This window comes from Tursiops truncatus, chromosome 18 (genome assembly GCF_011762595.2).
Source record: "Tursiops truncatus isolate mTurTru1 chromosome 18, mTurTru1.mat.Y, whole genome shotgun sequence".
In the NCBI taxonomy this organism is placed as follows: Eukaryota; Metazoa; Chordata; class Mammalia; order Artiodactyla; family Delphinidae; genus Tursiops; species Tursiops truncatus.
In genome coordinates, this window is record NC_047051.1 from 73,684,138 (window position 1) to 73,701,271 (window position 17,134).

A 17,134-nucleotide genomic window follows, 5' to 3' on the forward strand; every position below is an offset into this window, starting at 1 on the left:
CTCTCCCACAGCTGCGCAAATGCAGCGACACGCGCAAGAGCCCTCACTTGAGCGGCCAAGCTTACCATCTACTCTGCAACATAACAGCCTTAGAGCAATTAGCACTGTTTCCGGCTTCTTCAGACTGATGGAACTATCTGAAAATCATCAGAATCTACCTTCTAGACCTTCTAGACGACTGACAGTATGCAAATGTACATTTTGATTGAAGCATTTTTACTTAGTATACCACATATTCAATTAAATGCCAGATAACGTAAGAAGTTATTCATATTCATCTTAGTTTTAACTTTATTATAAAGGTGACTTTACTTCCAAATGACTGAAGTGTAACCTTCACTTAGGTTTATTTGATTTTATCTCTCTTCCCACTAGTTTAATGGAAAGAAGAAAGCTATTTTTTCTTTCCTTCAACCTTCTGGAATTGCAGATGCCACTTGCTTCATTCTGAGAGAAACCAAGTATGACGAAACCTTCTTGAATGACTCTTGGTATCTTTTTTTTCAAATATGCAGGTGAACAAATTAAAACATTTGACAGAATAGTTTCCAAAAATTAAACTTAGTCTGAACATTTTTCCCCAAGAGTAAATCTATGTGAAGAATTACTGTTATTTCTGTTACTTCTAAAGATGGACGGAGATTCTATGGCCCTTGGGACACCCAAGTATAGATAATTTACAACATTTGCCCGACAATTTCAAGTATTTACCTAGTCAAATGCAAATACTTCACTTCCTAGATTTGACTTTTATTCAACGTTTTTTGCAAATCTGCTATACTATGATCCCATTTCTTGTGAAAAAAAGAGAAAATTTTCTGTGTGTGTGTGTGTGTGTGTGTGTGTGTGTGTGTGTGTCCAAGCAACTAAAACGTTCTTTTTGGAAAAAGCCAAAACAAAGTATCTTAACTATTTCCAAGCTTTCACACTCCCTCTCTCTTTCTCTCTCAAATATTTTCCCATTATTTTTATGATTACTTTTTAAACTCAGTTTATTATAGTGCTTGAGACGTAGCATGTACTGAAAAATGTTTACTGAATTCAGTTTAAGATAGAATCAGGTCATTATCCTGTAGTCACTGCAACATCCCATAGAAATAAAACAGTTTTTTATAAATTCTATTAGTAGATGATAACCCTAAATGAGAAGTTGTAAACACATAGAATTTCAGAACTGTGAGAGACCTAAGACCACCTCTCATCACTTTGTTCTTTATACCATTCAGCAAATGCGAACACTGAAATCCAGTGATGCTAAGTGATATATTTGGGGAACATACATCATTAGCTTGAGATCACACACACCATGAAACCTTGAATAACAGTAAAATGACTATTCAATGTCATCACTACAGATCAAGAAAAAAATTCAGTTATGATCAAAGACCAAATTCAGCTTGCCTCTGGTATGTTTCTACCAGGAAAAAACAGAATTTGGAAATTGCATTTGTTTAGAGAATATCATGGCCAGGTTCTATATAAGGTCTTTTTAAACCTATTTAATTTTTATGACAATATTTGAAGAGTACATGGCAGGCAATAGAAGCTCAAGAATACTGAGCTTTGGGCCCTCAGATAATAGGACAAATTTACGTTTAAACAAAACTTTCTCATTTCAAAAAATGACTGCTATGCTCTGAATGTTTGTGTATTCCCAAAATTCGTAAGTTGACATCCTAATCCCTAAAGGTGATGGTAATTAGGAGGTAGAAAGTTTGGGAGGTGATTGGGTCATAAGGGTGGAGCCCTCATGAATGGGATTAGTGCCCTTATAAAAGGGACCCCAGAGAGCTCTCTTGCCTCTTCTGCCATGTGAGGATGCAATAAGCAGTCTGCAACCTGGAAGAGACCACTTATCTAACCATGCTGGCACCTTGATCTTGGGCTTCCAGCCTCCAGAACTGTGAGAAGTACATTTCTGTGGTCTACAAGGTGCCCAGTCTGTGGTATTTTGCTATAGCAGCCTGAACAGACTAAGGCACTGACTTTACCTCGACCTTTCAGATAGTGATCCATTCATCCATCTCGGTCTTCCTCTCCAAATTTCTCAAAACTGTCAGCCTGAGTCCTCCCCTTTCCTCTCCGATTCATTGAAATTGGGCTGAAAGTGGTCTTTTGGGCCTACTACCCTGAAACAGATACTACAGTTTTGATTTTAAGTAACCTGCCTTCTACATTTGATGTTGTCAGTCATCTTGAAACTCGTTACCTACTTGGCTTTCACGACGACACATTAGCCTTCAACTCACGGTATTCTGCTTCTATTTCCCTCCATGGCTGATGCTTCACCTATGTCCGCCCACAAATGCAAGTTCCCTTTTCTCGTCCTTCCCCCATGGAAACATACCGGAGGCAATACCAGTCTGTCCTCAGCCTTGATTTGTCCCCCTATATTAATAGCACTGACTCTTCCGCTGCACACTCCCTAAATGCTGGTTTTCTGTAGGGTTCCATTCTTGCACTACTCTGCTTACCCTACATTTTCCCTGAAGATCCCATGTACTCTCTTGATTTCAGCTCTCACTTGCACATTGATATCCCCATGCCACTATCTTCAGACCAGCCCTCTGAGATTCTGATGTCACATCTAGCTACCAAGTACACACCTCATGCACAATATGGCAATCAAATACTCAACATCTGTTCTTCTGGAACTTTCTCTCCTTAGCAGCATTACAAAGTCAACTATTCTAGAAATATGAGTCAATCTTGACTCCTTTCCTACCCTCCTTCAATATCTAATTAACTGGATACTTATTCCTATATTCCTATTCCTATTTGTTTCTACAAACCATCCCTACCTCACCATCCCAACTCCCATAAACCCTCTTCATCTCTACTGCATCTGAGCAGTCTCCAGAATCTGGTTCTTGCCATCTTCCATATGGCTGTCGGCACAACAGAGCAAAAGTGCCAAGTCTTACTATGTCAGTTCTCCTCTAAACACCCTATCCCTTACTTTATTGCTTGGGAAATTAGACATTTGATAAACATTTGATGAGTTAATGCATGAATAATAGATTATTTGCATGAATTTGAGTGGTGAACTATATAGTCAGTCACTTTGTGGCATTAATAATACAAATGGCATTATTTCATTCTTTTTATGGCTGAGTAATATTTCATTGTGTGTGTGTGTTTGTGTGTGTGTGTGTGTGTGTGTGTGTGTGTGTATGACATCTTCTTTACCCATTCATCTGTCAATGGACATTTAGGTTGCTTCCATGTCTTGGCCATCGTAAACAGTGAGCAGCTGAACTTTCTGAAGTCAACTCATGTCGCTTAAAATCACAACGCTAATTTGCTTTTCTAGGTAGATGCCTCTGTTTGTCCTGCTTCAATTTGGCATTTACTTGACATATTTTAATCTATATTAAAATTGAGATAAACCTTAAATGATATTTTGCATCTATTGAGGGGCTATTTTTCATATTTGCTCTCTGAGAATATCAGAAGTGCTCTTGTAGATTATGTGAACAGATTCTTCAAGTAAGTCCTTGAAAAAGTCTACTTATTGTCAAAGACACTAGCATAAAGCAGCATGTTAGTGCCTTAATGCCTGGAGACTTGCATAACTAATGCACACACAAGCACACGTACTCACACATTCATACATACTCATGGCACTCCTGCACATGTAGACAAGGTGAATTAAGGCAAAGATGGTTTAAATTATACTTTTGGTACAAGATTTGGGAAACGTGTACAGTATATTCTCCTATCTAGCATCTCATCTACCACATCATTCATTCCAAACCTTTCCTTACATAAGTGAAAATGCATGAGTTTTAATGTGTACATTAAGTTCCAGCTGAGACTATCAATCTTACACACATGAACATTTTCTTTCCAGAGCTTTTGTTCTTATAAATAATAGAGGTAACATAAAAGGTATTGAACTGTGGAAATGGATTGCTTCTAGGGAAAAAACTACAAAAGCTTACAAAAGAAAAATAGTCAACGTTAGGTAATTCAATACAGTGAGAAATAAGAGTAGAGATGGATCCTGAGACTGAGTCTGTGAGAAGCCTGCCTGATTTTTTTTTAAATGAAAGGAGCTTTTGCACTAATTGTAAAACTAATGTACAATTATTTTAAAAAATCAATCAATATGGTTCTGAATAAAAAAATCAGGTAAAATGTATCCAAAACTCTATGTTCTATCACCTACATGGTGATAACTATTGTTAACATTTTGTTATCTTTTCAAATTGCTTCATGAGGACACACACACACACACACAGACACACAATCCCAATTTTTCATAGGTGTATGATTTCCATTTTGTCTAAATTTATATTATGGGCACCAATCACTCTTGGTTTTCTGCCTTCATTATTGCAACAATTTCATACTCTCTTTTACCTGAATTCTCTTATCTTCCAGTGTCTAAATATTTAGGTAACCCAAGGCTTAGCCCTTAAATGTCTATACTGACCTTATCGATAATAACAGTCTCATAGTTATAAATCAATTTATAGACCAAAGTTTCCCAAATATATACCTCTATTTCTGAACTTTGCCCTTGAACACCACCTTCATATATTCAGTTGCCAAGACAACATTATTTATTGGGTGGCTGATGTGCATATCAAATTTAACCTGTCATTCCCTCCCCAGAATACACAGGCTCCCTCCCAAGCTCGCCCCCTCCCATTCCTCAAGATTGACAAGATCCATGAGGAGGTTAATTCACTCTTCCAGGCTGGAGATCATGGTGAGCTGAGCTGGGAAGGTGCCAACCAGGATGGGGAGAGGGAAGATGGATTCTAATGAATGAATTCCCTCTATGATACAGAAATACAAACTTGGAAACATAAAGCAATCTTATAAATTACTTTACCCATTTTTTTTTTTCATTTTCGGTTGAGGAAGTGATGTCTAGAGAGATGAAATGACTTTGTAAATTTGTACATCCAAACTCCTTTCCAACACTGTCTCTGTCCCATTATGGAAAGAATTACTTTAGTTAGCCTCCAGAGCGATTTCCTAGATTAACTCAAACACAGCTAGCACTCACATTTTAACTAAAAAACTATAGTGATCTATAATGCAGGTGTTTATATCATGATGGCATGGCTTACTAATAACACTTTCCTATTGTCCTTAAATGTTATACAACGTACTTCCAACTGTACTCTAGTTTACCTTTAAATATTTGAGCAATATTTAAAGATTTCACTTAATATTTAGTGTGATTCTAGAAAAGGTTTAATTCATTAAATTATTCCTTGGTATCTGACTTTGCAATTCAGGCCCTTACAGCTGCAAGTTTTCTCGGGTATCCATCCATCTCACTGATGCTCCTGAGAGCCCAGCAGTACCAGACGCATAAACACACGAGAACACGTGATTCTCTGTGCTCATATTTATTAGAAGTTTAACAACATATACACGTTTCATAACTCATCTTCTTTACTAATTAGGTAGCAAATCTCATTCCCCACAACTGACTTGGCAAAGAGACCTAGTAAGAGAATGAAGGGACAGGACAGTTTTAGCAGCTCTCCTAATACAGAGTCTTGGTTATAGTCCTGTCTGTGAAGAGAAATTTTAGTAAGTTCAAAATAATTCCTTAATGAGATTTCTTAAAAAGAAAAAAAAAGCCTCCTTAATTGTTTTATAGAGCAATGATAAAATTAATCCAAATGATCATTTTCCTTTTTTTCTAGCATATATTTGCAACTTAATGATTAGTTGTGCAATTTAAATGTTACTGAAATGGTATTGCCAAAGAATTTCTAATTAAAGTGCACTTTCTATTCACATTTTCTAGGTGACTTATGGGCCAATGACTCCATTCTCAGTTAGTCAAAAATCTATAGAGGCGTCAGTTCATTTTTCAAGAAGAAAGATTACCATGCTCTCTTCGAAACTGTTCAAATGTAAGCACTCACTTTCAGGTTGATCAGAAAAGTTGGCCAACTATGAGGGGTTCTTTTTATAACTTTGAAGCAGTAATGAGTTACAATTGCTGATTTAAAAGACTAAAGTCATAACCATGCAAATATCACAGTCTGAAATCAGTGATACAGGGTTATTTTTAAAAATGCCAACATGTATCAAAAATTTTAAAATGGATTAAACTATGTCATGTAAAAAGTATACTCCTCTCCTTTAAATAACAGATCAGTAATGGACACACTAACAAAGAGTCAATTTAAAATCTGACCATGAAAACTAAACAGAAGAAGAAAGTAAGGATTAAGATAGAGATCGTTTGACTGTGGTGGGGCTGACCAGTGAACCACAGTATGCATGTATGCGGCTCCATTTTCTATGTTTCCATCTGTTACTCCAAATGCCAACAGGATTCTGGGGAATAGTTATCTATTTTGAAAATGCCATGCTCTTTGCACGTTTTGACACTCTGATGACTTACATTTTGTGAACTGAGCACTGGAAGATTGTTCCTTTATACTGCCCTGGAGTGGAAGGAGGGTAGCTAAAGGTGACACACAGGGGCCACATGCAGGAGGCTGTGTTTTAACTCAAAGATTTTAGTTTTAACTGAGGAATAAGTCATTCTCAATTCCAAATCTTCCAGAAAAAATCTGTCCTCTAACCATATTTGAAGACAAAAGTGAATCATGTAGCTAAAATGTCTAAGCCATCATAAAAGCATCCAAACAAGCAAAAGTTAAAATGCTCACATAACTCCCCCCCCCAAACATCCTAAAACAGTGACCTTTAGATCAGAAATGCTTGTGCTCCAGATAATCGCATGCTTGCCAACCTCCCTCCTCCCCTTCTGCCTCCCTCCCTACCACCCACCCCCTTCATCCAAATGCAAGCACATCCGAACTGCTTTTTGCTGTTTAGGGGAACTGAGAGGCTATATTTTAATTGGTGCTCCCTAATCCAAATAATTATTTGCTCATCTTTTCTATCCACATTTAGATTTCAGTAGTTTGTTTTTTCATTCTAAGGAATTAAGAAAAAAAATTTTCTCATTTGTATGATTAGACATTTTAGAAGACTCAGAATCAAAATGAAAATACTCAAAGCAATGCAATTCCAACCTGAATTAGTGGGTTTTTCATTTCTTGGGAAACATATCTGAACAAAACATCGCTGATTTCAGAAAAAGTCTAGGGTGCATGCTAGTTTACATGTTTGATATTCTTCCGGAAGACTTCATTGAAAAGACAGATAGGAAAATTATTCTCTCTGACTAAGACTGGGAGTAAAGCATGGGATGAGAAAACAGGCAGAATATGGCATGTTGCCTCATTAATATTCCACAATATTTTGATTAAAAAAATTAAGTCTCAGCATGAAATTTATCTAAGAAAAATATCTGTGCTACTTCCCAGTTACCTGGTGACAGTAAACTATGGTACGATTATTTTGAAACTGCTGCGTCCTTAATATCATTGGAGCTGACACCAGCATTTCCCTCATCAGTGGTCCCATTAGCCATGAGATAATGATAATTCTACACACAATAATGATGATGGCCTTCCGTTTCTGAATGCTTACTATGTGCCCGATCTTATGCTGAACACTTTACATGCATATTATCATTTTTTTAAACAGTATACCCTAAAGCAGATTTAAAGAAAAGTGTTGGTCAAAGCATGACTTCCATTTAGATAAGGACTTGGGTTCACATAATCACTTCTAATAACATTCTGCGTTTTCTTTAAATCAAAATTCTAAGACCTTGATGTGCTTCTCTTCCAGCAAAATCGTTTGAGCTCCTATCGCTCCCAGCATTAAGGATGTAACACATCCTCTGCTCCCTTCCAGCCTAACTGGGTGTCACGGCCAACTGTCTCTAACGAAGTGAAGACATCTCCCACCTCCCTGTTAACCGATTCAGGACCTGGCTGTGCAGATTTACAACAGACTCTACAATAATTAATTAGGCCTATTTACTTAATTGTATATCATAATACTTTCGTTTTTAATATTTCTTTCTATTGGCTTTTGCTCTATTATTTATGGGTTTCATAAAAAATGATTTGTTAAAGAAAATAAGACTCTATTCCTAAGAAGGGAAGAATACTAACTTGGCCTTTCTTAGAAATTTCCATCTATGTGCATATGACACTGTACTGTTCTACCGGTTGAAAATATGGCTTATTTTCCCATATGGTGTGTTTCTAGAGAGCTAGACAGGGGTGTTTCAGATGAAGCAGAGCAGGATGGAGTCATTGCTGCTGGGAAACATCCCGTCCACACGGTGAAACATACTAGCTGAAGAAAACATTTGTTGAAACATTATCTATCAGGCAACCTGCTCCCGTGCTGAGAAGCTAATGTCGCCTCTCCTGCACCAGTTAATTCCTTCCAAAAACACATGTAGTTCCAGCCGGGCTGTATCGTTCAAATCATAATCCATCGAGGGACACAAACCTGGAGATGTTTGACTTTTAATATTCAATAGTCCGAACTCTGATAGGTTTCCTGACTTGCCCTAAAGAACATAATTCTTCTTTCAGATCTATGCTGCAGGCAAAAGGCACAATTTGAGAAACAGTGTGTTTTCTACTACCTAAACTCACATGTACAACAAAAAGCACCACGATGAGTATTTTGTAATCCTTGCTACCACTGTAACTATGACAAATGGCACTAATGTTTGCAATGACCAAATTAAGCAGTAGACGTGGACCTACTATTCCCCAAGAAAACATTCTCTATATTCTTACCCATTTTATATTTCTTAACATCTTTTGAGAAGAAACATTTAAAGTGTATTTAGTGATAAATAAAAACAAAATCCAAGTTAAAACTTAATTTCTTAACACAAATTTCATTCCCAAGCTGAATAGTCAGTTGGTTGGTTAGTTCATATTTTCTCCGTTATGACGTTTTTCTGCGGCACTAGTGATCTGGATTTCTTTAAAAGAAAGTTTGTTTATCCTGAAAGTGAAATAACTTAATAGGCTTGGTATGTTTTTATCTCATAACAATCTAACTTCGCTGAATTAACAAGGGCACTTTGCTCTTCCCTAGTCCATATGTAACTGGAGGTAATTTCCTCTCTGTTACTCTGGAGGCTAACTCTTATTATAATTAGCCTACTGGGGCTTCCCTGGTGGCGCAGTGGTTGAGAGTCCGCCTGCCGATGCAGGGGACACGGGTTCGTGCCCCGGTCCGAGAAGATCCCACATGCCGCGGAGCGGCTGGGCCCGTGAGACATGGCCGCTGGGCCTGCGCGTCCGGAGCCTGTGCTCCGCAACGGGAGAGGCCACAACAGTGAGAGGCCCGCGTACCGCCAAAAAGAAAAAAATTAGCCTACTGTACCTAGGGAGTTTCTCTAGGGCCTATAATGTGGAGGTTTTTGAGGCGTATCAACAAAAAAGAGAGCCAAGAGAAAACCAGAACGTACCTATGAACCATCTAGATGTGAACAACGGCAAGAATACTGCATATTAAACATTAGCAATTCAACCACACTGGTCTTAGAAATTTGTTAGCTTTAATGGATTTGTGGAATATAAGAAAGGTTATAAACAAATAAGGTAAGCATATGATTCCAAAGGCTGGAAAATAATCATACAGGTAACCCAAAGGAAAAAGAAAGAAATGAATAATGAAAAGAATGTAGATGTAATGAATTAGAAAGCAAAAGTAGAATACATTTGCAACAAAACCAGAACTAGTAGTTAAAAGGAAAAACTTCATGCTAGTTTAATTTGTATTTTTTCTAAGAGAAAGAAGTCCAAAATAAATAAATAACAGAGGAGGTTCATTTCATTCCACTGGCTCACCAAGGACAATCACATGGTCCTCTTGCCCCATCTGTAACCCAGTCTGTCACTACTGCAGAGGCAAAATAATGATGTGATTTAAAACCTAGAATCTGGAGTCAAATCTTACAGGTCTGAGTCCTGGTTCTCTCATTTACCAGCTGTGTGACCCTGGACAATTTACTTAACCACCCTTGCCTTACTTTCCATATCTTTAAAATGGGAATAATCACAGAACCTAACTCAAGGTTTTTATGAAGATCTGTTGAACAAAATTTGTAAAGCACTTAGAACCATACCTGTAAACAGAGAAAAACATATTTAGTCAATAATAATAAAACCCCCTATTTTTCTCTACAGAAGGATGGGAGTTTTTTCATGGCCCGCATTGTCTATACTGAAACATCAGACTACTGCTTTTTGCGCAACTTTGTACTCTCCTTAATGGCCATTTCATATTGTTTAAAAATGAGTCTACATAGTCTTGGACAGTTCCCCCATCCAAAAGGGTAAGTGTAAGTAGGGACCGACCTTAGTATCTTCTTTCGTTGAACAGAATGTGTTGGAAGTGAGGCTGCAGGGGTTCTGAGATCAGGCATTAAAAGGTGGCACTTCCAGGGGCTGCTCTCTCTTGAGATTCCTGCCCTTGGAATCCATCTACCACATTGCAAAGAAGCCCAGGCCACATGGAGAGGCCACAGTCTCTCACAGAGTGTTCTGGCCAACAACTTCAGCTAAGGTCCCTACCAACAGCCAGTATCAATCACCAGATGTGTACGGAGATCTGTTGTACAAAAATGGCCACAGAGTTTACAACACTGTAATGTATAGTTAATAGCTGTTAAGAGGGAGTGAGAGTTAATTTTGAGTGTCAGCGTGACTGGACCATGGATGCACAGAGATTTGGTCAAACAGCATTCTGGGTGTGTCTGTGAGGGTGTTTGGTTGAGATAACATTTGAACCAACAGAGCGAAGAAAGCAGATGACCCTCCCTGATATGGGTGGGCTTCATCCAGCCTCCTGAAAACCTGAGGGGAACCAAAGGGCTGAGTAAGAGGGAGCTCCACCTGTCTCCTGAGCTGGGAAATTGTCTTTTCTGGCCTTCGGACTCAGGCTGAAATATAGGTTCTCCCTGGGTCTCTGGCCTGCTACCTTTCAGGCTGGAGCTTATCCCATCACCTCTCCTGGTGCTCAGGCCTTTGGACTCAGACTGGAACTACACCGTCCATCGACTCTCCTGGGTCCCCACCTTGCTAAATGCAGACCTTGGGACTTCTCAGCCTCCACTGCTGTGTGAGCCAATTCCTTAAAATCAATCAATCCCTCTCTCTCTCTCATTCCATGCATATGTGTGTACGTGTATATATATTTGGTTCTGCTTCTCTGGAGCAGGGGTCCCCAATCCCCAGGCCACGGACCGGTACCAGTCTGTGGCCTGTTAGGAACCAGGCCGCACAGCAGGAGGTGAGCAGCCGGCAAGTGAGCGAAGCTCCATCTGTATTTACAGCCCCTCCCCATCGCTCGCGGTACCGCCTGAACTCCGCCTCCTGTCAGATCAGCGGCGGCATTAGATTCTCGTAGGAGCGCCAACCCCACCGTGAACTGTGCGTGCGAGGGATCTAGGCTGTGCGCTCCTTATGAGAATTGAACGCCTGATGATCTGAGGTGGAGCTGAGGCGGTGAGGCTAGTGCTGGGGAGCGGCTGCGAATAGAGATTATCATTAGCAGAGAGGTTGACTGCATAGAGACCATCATAAATCAACTGCTTGCAGGCTCATACCAAAGCCCTATCAGTGCGTGGCAAGTGACAGTTAAGCTGCATCTGGTGGCAGGCTCTTGAGTGGCAGGTGAGTTCATGTACTTCAGTTGTACAGCTGCAGCTGGTGGCAGGCTTTAAGTCAGAACCTGACGCTTATTTTGGTCTGTGTGTGGTCTGCCCGTTATTTTATTTATCACTTCCGTCCAAGCCTCTTTCCCCACACTGTGCACTTGTCTCAGTCACAGTTTTGGTAAGCCCACAAGCTAACCCTAGCTGAAAGGACTAAAATACAAACATCACTGGAGAGCTTCTTTGAAAAGGGGGAAAGACCCAAGGATGAGACAGCGGAAGACTCTAAGACTGCCAACAAAAAGAAAGCTGCATTGAAAAGAAAATACCAAGAGTCCTACTTAAATCACAGGTTCACTGCAACAGATGGTTCATGTTCTCCAAGCCCACTTTGTATAATATGTGGCGACCAGCTATCCAGTGAAGCCATGGAACCTTCAAAGCTGCTTCGCCACATGGACACCAAGCACCCTGCATTAAAAGACAAGCCTTTGGAGTTTTTCAAAAGAAAAACACGTGAACACAAAGAACAGAAGCAATTATTGAAGGCGACCACTTCATCCAAAGTGTCTGCGCTGAGAGCATCCTTCTTAGTAGCTAACCACATTGCTAAAGCTAAGAAGCCCTTTACTATTGGTGAAGAGTTGATCCTGCCTGCTGCAAAGACATTTGTCATGAACTTTTAGGAGAGGTTGAAGTTCAAAAGGTGGCACATGTTCCACTTTTGGGTAGCACCATAACTAGATGAATCGATGAAACAGCAGAGGGTATTAAGGCACAATTGTTAGAGAGGATTAATGAGTCACCGTGGTACGCATTCCAGGTTGGCGCGTCTACCAATGTTGACAACAAGGCAACAATGCTTGTTTCTGTGTGATATACTTTTCAGGACGATGTGCATGAGGATATGTTATGTGCACTTTTGTTGCCAACCAACACCACAGCTGCAGAACTATTCAAGTCTTTGAATGATTACATATCAGGAAAACTGAATTGGTCATTTTGTGTTGGTATATATGCACAGACGGAGCAGCTGCCGTGACTGGACGGCTTTGTGGTTTCACTAATTGGGTCAAAGAGTTAGCTTCTGAATGTGAGGCTGTGCACTGTGTCATCCATAGAGAAATGCTGGCTAGCCGAAAACTGTCACCTGAACTTAACAACGTTTTGCAGGATGTGATTAAAATCATCAACCACGTTAAAGTACATGCCCTTAAGTCACGTCTGTTTGCGCAGCTCTGTGAGGAGACGGACCCAGAGCACACACGTCTTCTCTTATACACAGAAGTGAGATGGCTTTCCAAAGGGAGACCACTGGCCAGAGGTTTTGAGTTACAAGAGCCGCTCCACAGATTTCTTTTAGAAAAACAGTCACCACTGGTAGCACGTTTCAGTGACACAGAAGGGGTTGCAAAACTTGCTTACTTGTGTGACATATTCAACCTGCTCAACGAACTCCATCTGTCACGTCGGGGGAGAGTGACAGCTGTGTTCAAGTCCACAGATAAAGTGGCTGCATTCAAAGTCGAACTGGAATTATGGGGGTGGCGAGTGAACATTGGGATTTTTGACATGTTTCAAACATTAGCAGAGATTTTGAAAGAGACGGAGCCAGGGCCTTCTTTCTCCCAGCTGGTGCATGACCACCTAACTCAGCTTTCAAAAGAGTTTGAGCGTTACTTCCCAACCACAAAGACCCCCAAACTGGGAAGGAATGGATCCGCACCCCCTTTGTGAATAAGCCAGGTGAACAGACTTCCGTGCTAGAAGAGGATCAATTGCTTGAGATCGCAAATGATGGCAGCCTTAAAAGTACGTTTGAGACAACTTCAAATCTCCTTACATTCTGGATTAAAGTCAAGGTGGAATATCCTGAGATTGCCACAAAAGCACTGAGAAGCCTGCTTCCATTTCCAGCATCCTATCTTTGTAAGGTAGGGTTTTCTGCAGTGACAGCAACCAGAACGAGATCACGGAGTAGACTGGACATAGCAACACACTTCGGGTGTCACTGTTTCCCATCACCCCCAGATGGGACCATCTAGTTGCAGGAAAACAAGCTCAGGGCTCCCACTGATTCTGCATTATGGTGAGTTGTATAAGTATTTCATTATATATTACAATGTAATAATAATAGAAATAAAGTGCACAATAAATGTAATGTGCTTGAATCATCCGGAAACCATCCCCCCGCCCCCCAGATCCGTGGAAAAACTGTCTTCCACGAAACCAGTACCTAGTGCCAAAAAGGTTGGGGACCGCTGCTGTAGAGAACCTGAGTAACATAGAGGGTAAATTTGTGCTACATATATATACACACACAATTTAAAAAACTCCCCTGGAGGAAGTTATAAGGATTTGATGACCCAATATTGATAAAGCACTTAAAACCATGCCTGGAAAATAGAAAACTACCATTTAAATGTCCATTAAATAAACAAACTTACCCTCTATTCTCTGGAGAAAGATGGGAGTTTGTCTAAAGATCACATATAATTTCTTTCTCTACACTGGCATAGTGGAGTGGAGGTTCTTCTTTTCAAAACTTTCATTATTTTCAATCCCATGTCCCTTTTTGCCTTTAACCACTGACACCTAAATGTGAAGTCACGATTTCAAAAATCAGCCTGCATAAATGTGACCTCCTCATCCTCTACCTCAATTCAACTACCACCCTGTACATTTATTCGTTTTCCTAACAGGGGATAAAAATCATATCTCTGGATGTATCTATTCTCCCTGTAAAGCACAGTGCTTTGTCTGCAGGAAGTAGTCTGCAGCTACCCTGCCTTTCCTGTTCTCTGTACTGTGGGCACGTCATCTGCAGGTTCACCAACTTATTCCTCCTGCCTGTTTATTCTCCTCACGACTGTCCTCTTGTCTGAATCCCACTGTTATTTCATAAACCCCACCTGGATCATAAAAACACCTGTTCCTTCCAGCCCTCCCTCCTTCAATTCCTACGGCAGCTACGGTCTATAATATGAAATTGTCAGCCATCAGTCAGCAAATAGGTCCAAAGGGTGCCAATGCATTGATCCCTCCACCTTCAGGGCAGTGGGGAGTAGCCTGGAAGGACTGGAGCCCATGGGCCAGTCACTTCCTTCTGAACCAGTTGGGGAGCTCTGGTCTATACTAGCCATCTATGTTTAGAAATTAGTATCTTGAACTGTTTTTATTTTAATGCAGATATTCATTCTATTCAGTTAGATTACAACCTGTCCCAAGACCAGTGAACATTATCACTTACATCTTCTTTGACAGCAGAGAGCCATGCAAATGGTAGCTGCTTAGTGGAGTGTACTTCGTAAATCAGATCTCCCATAGCCTTGGTTTAAAATCCCCACCTTGCCATTTTAAAGTCCCATGGTCCCTTGGGATTTCATAATTCTCAGTCTATTAAGCCCTAATCTGTAAAGTGGGGAGACTGAAGTGAGGATTAAATGAGCAAATGCATCTAAAGTGCTCATCACACAGAAGATGTTCCAGAAATGACAGCTGCTTTCTTACGTGATTTCCATGCTGCTGATGAAGAGAAAGGAGGAGATGTGAAAGTTAATGCCTGTATCAACAAGATATAAACTTCCTGGAAAATACAAATCTATCTGAAAAATAAAAGTTTACAAGAATAGAAAATCTGAATGTTAAGATTAAAATTCCAGAAACACACACACAGCGGTTAGGTTTAAAGTGGGCACCTGATCTCTAGTAATTGATTTCTGTCCCTCTGCCTGATGATTTGCATGTTCTTTGAAAGAAGTCTCCCAGTCACATCGCTGTCATCACACTTAGTTATAATCCAGGAGCATTTGCCGGTTTTAGTTCAACAAGTGCTAAGCATTTTGTTGCCATATGTGCTGTAACCAGATTTTCTTGATGTAGCTTTCAAAGCTACAGATCTCCTTCTCTTTTTTGATGGAAAAATGTTAAAAAACCAAAAGCAAAATACAAATTTGATTTTGAAACAGAATTCAGGGAAACCTTCTGAAAACCTACCTGCTACCCAGAAAACAAGATGCTTACTCTCCCCTCCTTTAGTCCAGAGCAAATGTCAGTAGCTGCTATTTCATCCACCCTTTATAGAGCAAATGCCAGACAGGATGACATATGAGAAGACATTCAGTGCTCTGCAGTCATCAGGAATAGTTACAGAAGTAAAAGGACAAGCCAGTACCCATGCCATCAGGAACTCTCCCACTGCAGCAGATGGAGGGTGACCCGTGGATGGAGGTGAGAGCACATCTTCCTGGACTGCAGAAACTGCTGGATTTGCAGTCAGATGCCACCCAAGAATAGAAATACAGAAATGAAACATCTAGGTGTGGAGAAGCAAAAACCTCTTACAGAGCAATCCTTGTTTTTTCCATGTAGAGCATGAAGCTTAGTTATTCTGAAAAATTATTTTTAACATAAAAATGCCCGGGTATATACAAAATCGGATTTCCCCAGTACGTATAAGTAAGTGCACATTTAGCAAGCTAAATTCATGAGAGACACGTTCCATTTGTCATGGGACTTAATAACCCAAATAAAAGAAATTAGGTGTTTTACATTTTAAATTTTGCTTCTTTAAATTTGAACATATTCATGTCCTTCTAAATTTAACCATGAAACTTTGACAAAACGTGTCCTCCATTTGAGGAAACGATCCAGGTATATACTCTATGATATGAAGCCCCTTTTTTTTATGCCTGATGAAAGGAATCACTTAATTTACCATCCATCGACTACATTCAACTATCTTGCCAGAGAACCATTAGTTATAATCATTCTGTGAAGGAATTCTATAGTTTTCCTTTTCACAGCAATGAGGAAGAACACAATGCTTCCTAGAACAATGTGTTTGAAGAGCAACTTTTCAGAAACTGGGTGAACATTTTGGCTCTAGGTACCTGATAAAAAAAAATCAATTCTCAAGAATTAACAATAGTCTGACCTTCACCACAGTGGATGGTGAACAAACCAGTAAAGAACAGCTCCAGCAAAGATGAGCCACAAAGAAGGAGCGTGCGGACAACCCTGGGTTAGAGATGGCAAAAACAAAGCAAGAAAAGTGCCACAAAATGAAAGAAAAAAATTAATTGAGGCAGGAAGATAAAGCAACACAGGAATGACAAATGGAAAGAAGATGATCACTAAAGAAGCAGAGGAGTGGAGAGCGAGCTTGCTGCACGGGTCCAGATGTTATCTCCACCTTCCTTTTCCTTCTTCTCCTTAGCACACCTGCAGCAGCCTGGCAGCTAGTGTTTCTATGCCGCCCACCCCCGTCCCCCATTGTCCATAATCTGCCACTCGGAAGAAGCTAAATGCTCCAGCGTTTCTGTGATCACCTTTTCTTACTGAAATTTTGCTGTGTCTCATTCTTCAAAGTGCTTGGTGCGGGTAACGAAACTGAGAAGTGCATTGTGTTCATCTAATTATTCATTCATTCAACACATACTCATTAGAATATTCCACAATGAATAATACAAGCAGATCTCTGCTGTCATCAAGCAAATAATAAAAAAGAAACACAAATACCTTAAAGCTACTTACAGGTTGTAATAAGTGCTATGGAGCATATAAACAGGGCGCTGGGATAGGAGGACCTAAAGTAAGAAGCTC

At 40.0% G+C, this 17,134-nt stretch overlaps 1 protein-coding gene across 1 annotated transcript in view; it reads right to left on the minus strand.

Annotated features, from left to right (window-relative positions):
• Positions 1-17,134, minus strand: part of NALF1 (NALCN channel auxiliary factor 1) — a 585,420-nt gene that overhangs the window by 347,675 nt on the left and 220,611 nt on the right. The window lies entirely within an intron of this gene.